The sequence below is a fragment of the Hyla sarda genome, chromosome 1 (assembly GCF_029499605.1).
Source record: "Hyla sarda isolate aHylSar1 chromosome 1, aHylSar1.hap1, whole genome shotgun sequence".
Classification (NCBI taxonomy): domain Eukaryota; kingdom Metazoa; phylum Chordata; class Amphibia; order Anura; family Hylidae; genus Hyla; species Hyla sarda.
Genome location: NC_079189.1, coordinates 241197974 through 241211408, shown reverse-complemented (window position 1 = coordinate 241211408; position 13435 = coordinate 241197974). Strand labels below are relative to the sequence as shown.

Below are 13435 nucleotides of genomic sequence, written 5' to 3'. Positions count from 1 at the left end.
AACATTCCGATATTGCCAACAGAATTAGAAGTTAATTTGTGTATGTTCTATGCAAATGTTTGCTTTCATGAATGTGTCTGGCAGACGTTCTTAATAGGCTTAATTTCTTCTAAGGATCTTTAAAACATTCTTAAAAGGGAAATGCAGATTAAACTGTAAAATGTGGTTCACGTACTAAAGTGTTTGCAATATTTGCGTCCATCAAGCAGCCTGCTGAACATGGAGGTGATCTCCAGCGGTATGCACGCCCCTAACAAGACCTATTAAGAGATGCTCTGCATTAACGCCACAGAGCATCTCAGCATCGCTGGCATGATGGCCCATCTGCATAACATGACCACGGTCACAGGTCAAGGAGGGCTACATATGATGTGATGTCACTTGCATGTCACTGCCCTGCGCAGTCAGCGGAAATATACGAATTTATTTTCCTCTTCCAACAAATATTTATAAACATTTTTAATATGCCTTGTATTACTGTGGATCTCTGCTGTGGACAATTGACATGCATTATATAGCTAAACGACCGTATTTTTTTTTCAGTGAAAAAAAGAAATTCGGTCCACTCACACATACATTTGTGATGAAGTGGCCCACTGTAGAAAAAAAAATCTTTGACACCTCTGTCCATAATGGGTAGTGGAAGATTTATGTATTTTCATTGCAATTGTTTTGTTCAATACTACATAATGTAATGTATTGGGTTTTAGTGGATACTGAGCAGTGTCAAAGGGGTTAAAGTGCACTTCTTGGATCCCCACTGCTCCAGAAAATAAAAGGAATAGATCCAAAAATAAAAGTTTATACTGATTTTAAGTAATATTTGAATTATTATTTCAGCCACGGCATTCTAATCTCCTGCCCTGCTATATAAATGTATTTAGATTTATTTTAGCGTTTTAAGTTGCATGAAAAGAGTATGTGTTTCAAGTGCTTTTCGTGGGATTTTATATATATATTTTTTATATAATGTACATTTTTTTCCAGCATTGGATTTCAAAATCCATACTGCACCATAGTATTCCTGGAACATATCTGCAGTATGTGGTTGAGATTTGGTAAAATGTTATCTACGTTTTTGTACTTTGTATACCACTCAAGATATTTCTTGTCCAAATCCACATGAAAAATCTGCATTTCACGTTGGTTCACAATACATTTCTTGCACTTATTTTAGTGTAATATTATTTATCATATTTTTAATCTAATTTTATTTTTTTTAATCCAGAATTCTGGTTAGCACTTCTATATGAGGCTAGTCCATAGCCATGACTACAGCAAAATATATGGTCAGTTTAGCCTTGGAATTTTTGCTATGTATTTTTGCAGCCTATTCCCACAACTCACTGGAGCAAGAGCATCCTCTTCTGTATAACATTGACATCATCATGTCCTGCAGGGGGTTCACCTGCTAATAATGGACCAGATCAACTGGAGATCCGTAATGCACCAGTATGTCATCTGTATTTCTAAAGTATTGGGATGCCTTCTAAGCAGGGAACTAAACTACACTTTGAAATAAGGAAACTCTGCATGACATCCTGATGCATTAGGATATAAATACAAATAATGTATGGATGCATACCTACTTCAATCCCCTTATGCTTCAATGGATGTTTAAACAGATTAACGTAAATCATGCTGTATTTTTTTAAAATGTGCATATTTTATCTGCCCATGTGAATGGCCGCATAGATTAACACGAGCTCTAGTCATTAAAAAAATGGATTCAAGGTACCGTATATACTCGAGTATAAGCCGAGACCCCTAATTTTAACCCAAAATCCCAGGAAAAGTTATTGACTCGAGTATAAGCCTAGGGTGGGAAATACATCATCCCCCCTGTCATTAACATCCTCATCATCATCATCACCGCCTGTCATCATCCAGACCCTCATCATCATCACCTGTCATCATCCCACCCCCCCCTTCATCATCCCCTTCATAATCATCCCCACCCCCCTTCATCATCATCCCCTTGTCATCATCCCCACCCCCTTCATCATCCCCTTGTAATCATCACACACCCCCCCCCCCTTCATCATCCCATACACCCCCCCCTTTCATCATCCTCTTGTCATCATCCGCCCGCAGTGGTCTTCAACCTGCTGACCTCCAGAGGTTTCAAAACTACAACTCCCAGCAAGCCCGGGCAGCCATCGGCTGTCCGGGCTTGCTGGGAGTTGTAGTTTTGAAACCTCCGGAGGTCCGCAGGTTGAAGACCACTGCGGCCTTCGACATCATCCAGCCCCCTCTCGCCCCCCTTTAGTTCTGTACAGTACTCACCTCCGCTCGGCGCTGGTCCGGTCCTGCAGGACTGTCCGGTGAGGAGGTGGTCCGGTGGGATAGTGGTTCCGGGCTGCTATCTTCACTTGGGGGCGCCTCTTCTCCGCGCTTCCGGCCCGGAATAGAGGCGTTGCCTTGAAAATGACGCAGAAGTACGTTGGCAATGAACGTACCTCTGCGTCGTTGTCAAGGCAACGTGACTATTCTGGGGCCGGGCCCGAAGCGCTTAGAAGAGATCTCCCCGGTGAAGATAGCAGCCCGGAACCACTATCCCACCGGACGACCTCCTCACCGGACAGTCCTGCAGCACCGGACCAGCGCCGAGCGGAGGTGAGTACTGTACAGAACTAAAGGGGGGCGAGAGGGGGCTGGATGATGTCGAAGGCCGCAGTGGTCTTCAACCTGCGGACCTCCGGAGGTTTCAAAACTACAACTCCCAGCAAGCCCGGACAGCCGATGGCTGCCCGGGCTTGCTGGGAGTTGTAGTTTTGAAACCTCTGGAGGTCCGCAGGTTGAAGACCACTGCGGGTGGAGAGTTCACTCGAGTATAAGCCGAGGGGGGTGTTTTCAGCACGAAAAACTCGGCTTATACTCGAGTATATACGGTAAGTTTGTGTGAAAGCATCCTTAGGCTAGATTCACACATTGTAAAATAGAAGCAGAAAATTACATTTAGAAATGCTTCTAAAATACTCCTGTATTTTAGAGATGTTTTGCAAAGCTATCTTTTCTGCCTTATACCTTATACCTGCACCAATTGACGCTTATAACAGCAACATTTATACTGCCCAATCATTGAAAGGAAACATAAATGATTGCTAGCTTGTTCATGTGGCTGTTCACTTTCCTCACTGTTGGTAGCATTTTTTTTCATTTTTCCCAGTGAGACTACACAAGTGATGTGATAAGCCTTTGATTATTCATTGGGTCCAATCGGCTCTTTTTTTTTTTTTTTTTAGCTGATCGGACCCTAAAACAGGTCGGATACAAACGGCTACTATCGGGTCCCAAGTGAAAGTGAATGGGGTCCCTCGGTGATCCGGTAATTTTACAGGAATTTAAACTCCTGTCCTTCTGGCCAGATTGCTGTCGAAACTCCGAATAGAGGAGTCCGACGGCAATGTGAACAAGGCCTTACTGATAATGCTTTGGCTGTATTATGTCTATGGCCAGCTTTATTCTTAGGTTTGTTAACCATCACTGTTTCAAATGATTGAGGTACCAGTTGTACACAATAGACGGTTTAAAGGAGATTCAGCATTGGCTACCACCAGCAATCTCCTCTGATATTAAGCAGTGATTCAAGCTCAGGTATTAGTATGATCAAAAAAAAAAATTTTACTCAGGAATTTCCATTAAACAAAATAAGATAATTTCCTCTTGAGCCTCAGAACCAAAGCAGGTTTATGAAAGGTTGTTGCAGCAGCGTCATAAAAACATTTGTGTGTAACATCTGAAATGAAAAGGCTGTCAATTTACAGAATCTATGGCAGATGGTGTCAGTATGGTTCTATCCACAGCTGAGGAAAATGGGAATCTGTTGTCTTCAGCTCAACACATACAAGCCTCTAGCAATATCTGACTCGTGTGCAAGCTAGAATCTGCTTATATGCAAATATGTATTTCATTTCAGAAGCAAATGGCCTACATTTAGCTTGCTGTGTGTAAGGTGACAAGTCCATCATTTTAGTGACATTGGACTTATGTGTTGATGTGCTTTAATGTCAGACCCCCTAGAACAAGGTTTGTACAGTTGAGTATCTGTACAATTGATGTACAGCATGTTCAGTTTATTGTGACCAACCTGTCCTCTTTAAGAGTTCTCAAAGATTTGATTTCTGAAGTTCCATTGGCTCTAGAAGTGGATAGGTTGCAATTGGTGGGAAAGTTGATATACACTGCACAAAATAAAGGCAACATTTAAAGGGGCTCTCCGGTGCTTACTCATCTTTTCCCCTATCCAAAGGATAGGGGATAAGATGCCTGATTGCGGGAGTCCCGCAGCTGTGTGACTTCACGCTCCGCCCCCCAATGCAAGCTGCCACGCCCCCTCCCGTAGGCTTGCATTGAGGGGCAGAGCATGACGTCAAACGGGGGCGGAGGCGTGACGTCACACGCCGCCGGCCCGATTGTCGCCTGTAATCAGTCCCGGAGCAAACACGCTCCGGGGACTGATTACAAACAGGGTGCCACGTGCATGATCCCGGGGGTCCCCAGTGGCAGGACTCCCGCGATCAGGCATCTTATCCCCTATCCTTTGGATCGGGGAAAAGATGTGTAAGCATCGGAGAACCCCTTTAAAGAGTAGCTCCCACCATCCCTTTTTACTATTGCCCATCTATCTTTTTACTATTGCCCATCTATCCCGAACACCCTCCCTGCCTTAAAGAAGATATCCCATGCAGCAAAGAAAAAAAAAATACCTAGCCATTCCATAGTATATTCACCTACCACCTCTCTGACATGTTTGTGATTTTTTTTTCCGGCCCCCATTCACTGGCTATTCAGCTCATAAATTCCAGTTACTTCCTGGTTATGGTGGCTATGCCTGTGATCTCAAAGACTACATTTCCCTGCATGCACTGCTCACATTTCCTGCTCTCAGCTGCCTGAGCAGAGAGCTTGTTACCACCCCTAACTTATGTTAGCCACTCCCACATAACACTGAGCTCCAATCATAGCCCTATACAGCAGGGTGGCCACGAGGAAACAAACTAATCTCAGTGCTCAGAGAGAGGGACCCTGGAGTGGAAGCTGCAGTTTTACACTGTAAAATCACTCCCTCCTCCTCTCAGTGAAATAGCTTTACACTGGCACAATCACCTCCCCCCTTCTCTGCCCTGCACTCCTCTCTCCCCAGTGCTCAGTGTGACAGCTCCCTCCCCTCCCCCCTCTCCTCCGTTCTTAGTGTAAAAACATTAGCAAGGAGAGGGGAGAGAATCAGCCTGTTTGCTGACTCTGCTATGATCTGAATCAGCCAATCACTGCAGAACAGAGGGAGGACAGTGTGAATATTCATCAGATGGGAGGGGCTAAGGCCGAGCTCAGGCAACTCTCTGCAGCACAGGGGTTTTCTGGGTAATTGTCACGTCACGGCCCCTGGATGCTGCTGATAACAGCCTGAATAGGGGGTCGAAAGTCATGAAAACCTGGAACAGCTGATTTTCCTGTCAGACAGAAGAATGCAGATAAAGCTTGTTTCTAAGCAGCATTGGTAATGGAAGTGATTTACAAACCTGTATAACTTTACCTTCTGCACTAAAAGCTGAACAATTGTTTACTTTGAGACTTGTCCTTTAACTTTTTTAATATAGTAAAAAAAAAAAAAAAAAAAAAAAAAAAGTATTTTTGTCTGCCTGGTGGTGTGCTCACTACAGGCAGACTTCCCCAGCGGGCGCGACGTCACTGATGCCTGCTGGGGCCGACACTTCCGCCCTTAGTTAATCTATACAGGGTGCCTCCAGCTGTTTCACCACTACAACTCCCAGCTTCCCCTGACATCTATTGGCTGTCAGGGCATGCTGGGAGTTGTAGTGGTGAAACAACTGGAGGCACCGTGTTGAAACCAATATCTTTTGTTACGGCCACTATCCACCTCTCAACCTGCTCTACCCACAAAGCACCCCTGTCGCCACCGCTCAAGCCACTTTACCCACCCCAACCCACCCCAAAAATCAATTACCAAAATGCAGGGGTGCAGGGTCATGAGGCAGCAGCAGCATCTGCTGGGAGGCAGGGCCTGCATTCCGCGCCAGGGAGCCAATGGGCACGCATCCTCTGTGCTCTCATCTCACTCCCTGCCTGTCTGTCTGACAGGCAGGGAGCGAGGGCAGGCTGATTGGCTGACTGAATTACGACCGATTGCCCGGCATCGGTCCTAATTCAGTCACGGCAGGCTGCAGCCGGCCACTAGGAGGAAGACCCCTAGTGGCCGGTTTTCAAATATAAAATAAACTATTAAAAAAAAATTATTAAAGTATATTAGAGATATGTTGTAGTACATAAGTACCACAACATATCCAAAAAAAAAGGTTGGAGACAGTGCCCATTTAAACAACACATTGTAACTCCAAGTCAATCACACTTGAAATCACACTGTGCACTCAGGAAGCAACTCTGATTGACAATCAATTTTGCATGCTGTTGTGCAAATGGAACAGACAACAGGTGGAAATTATAGGCAATTAGCAAGACACCCCAATAAAGGAGTAGTTCTATAGGTGGTGACCACAGACGACTTCTCAGTTCCTATGCTTCCTGGCTGATGTTTTGGTCACTTTTGAATGCTGGCGATGCTTTCCCTCTAGTGGTAGCATGAGATGGAGTCTACAACCCACACAAGTGGCTCAGGTAGTGCAGCTCATCCAGGATGGCACATCAATGTGAACTGTGGAAAGAAGGTTTGCTGTGTCTGTCAGCGTAGTGTCCAGAGCATGGAGGCGCTACCAGGAGACAGGCCAGTACATCAGGAGACGTGGAGGAGGCCGTAGGAGGGCAACAACCCAGCAGCAGGACTACCTCCGCCTTTGTGCAAGGAGCAGGAGGAGCACTGCCTGAGCCCTGCAAAATGACCTCCAGCAGGCCACAAATGTGCATGTGGCCACTCAAACTGTCAGAAACAGACTCCATGAGGGTGGTATGAGGGCCTGACGTCCACAGGTGGGGGTTGTGCTTAAAGCCCACACCGTGCAGGAAGTTTTGGCATTTGCTAGACAACACCAAGATTGGCAAATTCACCACTGGCGCCCTGTGCTCTTCACAGATGAAAGCAGGTTCTCACTGAGCACATGTTACAGTCTGGAGACGCTGGGGAGAACGTTCTGCTGCTTGTAACATCCTCCAGCATGACCGCTTTTGCGGTGGGTCAGTAATGGTGTTGGGTGGCATTTCTTTGGGCGAACGCACAGCCCTCCATGTGCTTGCCAGACATAGCCTGTCTGCCATTAGGTACAGAGATGTGATCCTCAGACCCCTTGTGAGACCATATGCTGGTGCAGTTGGCCCTGGGTTCCTCCTAATGCAAGACAATGCTAGACCTCATGTGGCCGGAGTGTTTCAGCAGTTCCTGCAAGAGGAAGGCATTGATGCTATGGACTGGCCCACCCATTCCCCAGACCTGAGTCCGATTGAGCACATCTTGGACATCATGCCTCGCTCCATCCATCAACGCCACTTTGCACCACAGACCTCATCAGGAGCATGCCCAGGCATTGTAGGGAGGTCATACGGACACGTGGAGGCTACACACACTACTGAGCCTCATTTTGACTTATTTTAACTGGTTAACTACTATAAATGTGTATACTCGTCCATGTGCCGTTAACCGTTGTATGACGCGGGCTCCCGACTTGAGCCTGCATCATACCGGCCGGTCCCCAGCTGATTCCTGTAGCTTGGGGCCGGCGTTAATAGCCAACATATGGCTATCGCCGCAGCCGGCTATTAACCCTTTAGATTGCCACTGTCAAAGTTGACAACGACATCTAAAGGAAGCTGTGAACACTCCCTGGTGGTCCAGTGGGGTGGATCGCCCCCAGCAGCGCGATTGCAGGGTGGCGGTCCACTGTGGAGATAGCCGGAGAGCTTATCTCTGCTGCTGCGGCTGTCCTGGCTCTCCCATTGATAAAGTCTGGCAAAACCAGGCTTTATCAATGGAGCGCAGATCATTGTGGTTCCATGAACCACATTGATCTGTATGAGGAATCTAATGATTCCTCCTAAAAGTCCCCTAAGAGGACTAATAGAGTGTAAAAAAAAAAATAAAACCACACATATACCCCATCGTTAATAAAAGTTCAAATCACCCCGCTTTTCCCAAATTCCATATAAAAAATATAAAAACATAATAAAAATAAACGTTTGGTATCGCCGCCTGCGTAAATGTCCAAACTATAAAAATGTTAATTAAACCGCATGGTCAATGGCTTATATACCATCCCGTATATGGAAAAATAAAAGTTTGTAGGGGTCTGAGGACAATTGTAAACACTCATTTTGGTGCATGAAGTTTATAATGTTATTAAAGTAGTGAAATAAAGATAAATTGGATAAACCTGTATAAATTGGGTATCATTGTAACCATGTGGACCTACAGAATAAACATATGGGGGGAGATTTATCAAAACCTGTGCAGAGGAAAACTTGCCCAGTTGCCCATAGCAACCAATCAGCTTGCTGCTTTCATTTTTATGAAGGTCTGTGGAAAATGAAGAAGCGACCTGATTGGTTGCTATGGGCAACTGGGCAAGTTTTCCTCTGCACAGGTTTTGATAAATCTCCCCCATGGTGTAATTTTTACTGAAAAGTGCTCTGCGTAGAATCGGAAGACCCCAGAACTTACAAAATGACTTTTTTCCCCCAATTTTGCCCCACAAAGTATTTTTTTTTTTCACGGTTCGTCGTAAATTTTGTGGTGAAATGATTGATGTCATTACAAAGTAAAATTTGTGGCGCAAAAAAATAAGCCCTCATATGGATCTGTAGATGCAAAACTGAAAGCGTTATGATTTTTAGAAGGGGATGAGGAAAAAAGGGGTTAAGGACATTACATCAAAGTTGGATCAGCCTGTAATGTGGTTTTCCACTTTGATTTTGAGTGTGACTCCATATTCAGACCTCCATGGGTTGACAAATTTGATTTCCATTGATAATTTTTGTGTGATTTTGTTGTCAGCACATTCAACTATGTAAAGACAAAAGTATTTCATACAATTAGTTCATTCATTTTAAATCTAGCATGTGTTCTCTTCGTGTTCCCTTTTATTTTTTTGAGCAGTGTACTTGTAGCATTGTTCAGTACAACAACATTACATAAAGACCATCATCACAACGCGATAGGATTTTCACAAACAGCGTGGAAACCTCTCATTTTACAGCACGTTGAAATATCTCTTCTGTTGGTTAGGGGTCATATGAACACTTTCATGATTTTTTCGAAGCTCTTAAGCAGAATAGATATGCCAAATAAATTCTCTTATCTAGAAAATGTCATTCTTTTGAAATTTTACATACTTATGAAGAAGATCTAAGCTGTCAGCTAGGGGAATGGCTCAAAATGTGACAGATAATGTCAGTGAGTCAGTATCCTTATGCTGTTTTCTTCCTGTAGAATGGAAATGCATGCAGTGACGTTTTGGTGTCTCTCTATCCTTGAGAGTCACCTTTATACTTGCATTGTAATGAATCTTGTTGATAAGTAAGATTACAAATTTAGAGGCATAAAGCAATTGTACACAGTATAGTGGTGTAGTAATTATGTAATGTACTTTATAATCTGGAAGGTGTTTGTTCCACAAAGATTAATATAATGTAACTGCAAACATGCTAATAATGGTGTGTTCTGCATATTAAAGATAGCAGGTTTGTAGCTCCATTTCCGTTTGTAGCTCCATTTTTTTTTTTTGTTTGTTAAATGAACTAGTTGCAGAAAGTTAAACAGAAAGTAAATGACTGCTTTAAAAAAAAATCCTTCCAGTACTTATCAGCTGCTGTATGCTCCAGAGGGAGTTCTTTTCTTTTTATTTCTTTCCAGTCTGACCACAGTGCTCTCTGCTGACACCTCTGTCCATGTCAGGAACTGTCCAGAGTAGAAGCAAATCCCCATAGCAAACCCATCCTGCTCTGGACAGTTCCTGACATGGACAGAGGTGTCAGCAGAGAGCACTGTAGTCAAACTGATAAGATTTTTTTACTAATTTACAAACCTATTTAATTAAATAAAATCTCTTTAATGGGGCTTTCACCATGAATGAAGGCATCAGGGCTTAACCCCTTGGGGACGAAAGGTTTTCCAAATTTTGCACTTTCGTTTTTTCCTCCTTTTAAAAATCATAACCCTTTCAATTTTGCAGCTTAAAATTCATATGAGGGCTTATTTTTTGCACCACCAATTCTACTTTGTAATGACCTCAGTCATTATACCTAAAAATCTACGGCGAAACGGAAAAATTATTGTGCGACAAAATTGAAAAAAAAATGCCATATGACCCCTATAACTTTTTTTTATTTTTCCGCTTATGGGGCGGCATGAGGGCTCATTTTATTGTGCCGTGATCTGAAGTTTTAACCCCTTAAGGACCGGGGTTTTTTCTGTTTTTGCATTTTCGTTTTTTGCTCCTTGCCTTTAAAAAATCATAACTCTTTCAATTTTGCACCTAAAAATGCATATGATGGCTTATTTTTTGCGCCTTTTTTTTCTACTTTGTAATGACGTCAGTCATTTTGCCCAAAAATCTACGGTGAAACGGAAAAAAAAATCATTGTGTGACAAAATTGGAAAAAAAAAACGCCGTTTTGTAACTTTTGGGGGCTTCCGTTTCTACACAGTACATTTTTCGGTAAAAATGACACCTTCTCTTTATTCTGTAGGTCCATACGATTAAAATGATACCCTACTTATATAGGTTTGATTTTGTCGGACTTCTGGAAAAAATCATAACTACATACAGGAAAATTAATACGTTTAAAATTGTCATCTTCTGACCCCTGTAACTTTTTTATTTTTCCGTGTATGGGGCGGTATGAGGGCTCCTTTTTTGCGCCGTGATCTGAAGTTTTTAACGGTACCATTTTTGCATTGATAGGACTTACTGATCGCTTTTTATTCATTTTTAAATGATATAAAAAGTGACCAAAAATGCACTATTTTGGACTTTGGAATTTTTTTGCGCGCACGCCATTGACCGAGCGGTTTAATTAATGATATATTTTTATAACTCGGACATTTCCGCACGCGGTGATACCATATATGTTTATTTTTATTTACACTGTTTTTTTTTTTTTTTTTTTTATTGGAAAAGGGGGGGATTCAAACTTTTAATAGGGGAGGAGTTAAATGATCTTTATTCACTTTTTTTTCACTTTTTTTTTTGCAGGGTTATAGGTCCCATAGGGACCTATAACACTGCACACACTGATCTTCATCATTGATCGCTGGTTTCTCATAAGAAACCAGTGATCAACAATTCTGCCGCATGACTGCTCATGCCTGGATCTCAGGCACTGAGCAGTCATTCGGCGATCGGACAGCGAGGAGGCAGGTAGGGGCCCTCCCGCTGTCCTGTCAGCTGTTCGGGATGCCGCGATTAGCCGCGGCTATCCCGAACAGCCCGACTGAGCTAGCCGGCAACTTTCACTTTTAGCTTTTAAAGGGTTAATAGCGCGCGGCGCCGCGATCGGCGCTGCACGCTATTAGAGGCGGGTCACGGCTTCTCTATGACGCCGGGCCCGCCGTGATATGATGCGGGGTTACTGTGTAACCCCGCGTTATATCAGGAGAGCAGGACCAAGGACGTACCGGTACGTCCTTGGTCCTTAAGGGGTTAATTAACTATATATTTTTATAGTTCGAACATTTCCGCACACGGCAATACCGCATGTGTTTGTTTTAATTTTTATTTACACTGGGTTTTTTTGGGGTTTTTTTTAATTGGGAAAAGGGGGGTGATTCAAACTTTTATTAGGGAAATAGGTTAAATGATCTTTATTCACTTTTTTTTCCACTTTTTTTTGCAATGTTATAGCTCCCATAGGGGGCTATAACACTGCACACACTGATCTTTTACATTGTTCAGTGCTTTCTCATAGGAAACCACTGATCAATGATTCTGCCGCTTGACTGCTAATGCCTGGATCTCAGGCACTGAGCAGTCATTCGGCGATCGGACAGCAAGGAGGCAGGTAGGGACCCTCCGGCTGTCCTGTAAGCTGTTTGGGATGCCGCGATTTTGCCGCGGCGATCACGAACAGCTCCCTGAGATAACTGGCAGTGCTTTAGTTTCACTTTAGACACGGCATTCAACTTTTGAACACCGTGTCTAAAGGGTTCATACTGCGCGGCACCGCGATCAGTGCCGCGCGCTATTAGCCACGCGTCCCGGCCGTTGTTAGAGGCTGGGCCCGACCCGCTATGATGCGTTATTTTCTGTCTGACCACAGTGCTCTCTGCTGACACCTCTGTCCATGTCAGGAACTGTCCAGAGCAAGATAGGTTTGCTATGGTGACTTTGCTCCTGCTCTGGACAGTTCCTAAAATAGACAGAGGTGTCAGACAGAAAAGAAATTAAAAAAGAAAATAAATCATCTGGATCATACAGCATCTGATAAGTACTGGAAGGATTAAGATTTTTAAATAGAAGTAATTTACAAATCTGTTTTTAACTTGCGGTCACCAGTTGATTAAAAAAAAATGTTTTCCAGTGGAGTACGCCTTTAACCTCTTGGGGACGCAGGGCATACCTGTATGCCCTGCTCCTGCTCTCATGCTATAACGCAGGGTCACACGCTGACCCCGCATCATAGTGGGTCGGTGACGGCACCTAGCAACGGCGGGATCCCTTGACTAATACCGGACATCGCTGTGATTTCCTTCTGGTATTAACCCCTTAGACACGGCAATCAAAATTGACCACCGCATCTAAAATACATTTTTAAAAAATGCTTTCCAGCAGCTCAGTAGGGCTGATCAGGATCACCGCGGTGTCCCGATTAGCTGATGCCACACGAGGAGGGTCCCTACCTTCCTCCTCGATCGTCGCTCGATTGTTCCATGCCTGAGATTTAGACTGGAGCAATGGAGCGCCGATAACGCTGGTCTATGCTATGCTATGGTATAACATTGATCAGTGTATGCAATAAGAAGAATGCATGTTATAGTACCCTATTGGAGCTATAAATGTGTGTAAACAAACAAAAAAAAGTTTAAGAAATGTGATTTAACTCTTTCCCTAATAAGTTGGAATCCCCCCCCTTTTCCCATAAAAAAATTTAAGCAAAAATAAATATAAACTTATGTGGTATCGCCGCGTGCTTAAATGTCCAAACTATCAAAACATAATGTTAATTAAACCGCATGGTTTAATTGTTCTAACAGTGAAAGTTAAACAGATTTGTAAATTACTTCTATTTAAAAATCGTAATCCTTCCAGTACTTTTCAGCAGCTGTATACTACAGAGGCAGTTAAGTTATGGAAGCACAAACATAAAGGGCATCTTGTGTTTCCTTGCCATTACAGCTAACAAACAGTGTGAATGATTGAGAACATGAATAGCAGCTAACAAATTCTACCTAAGAAGATCCAGGGGACACTTACGACCTAATCTCCGTGAGGTGCAGAGAAACCCCTCCTCTGTTCTCCAAATCAGGGGCCAG

At 43.5% G+C, this 13435-nt stretch overlaps 1 protein-coding gene across 2 annotated transcripts in view; it reads left to right on the top strand.

Moving 5' to 3' along the window:
- Positions 1–13435, top strand: part of TNKS (tankyrase) — a 239391-nt gene that overhangs the window by 110056 nt on the left and 115900 nt on the right. The window lies entirely within an intron of this gene.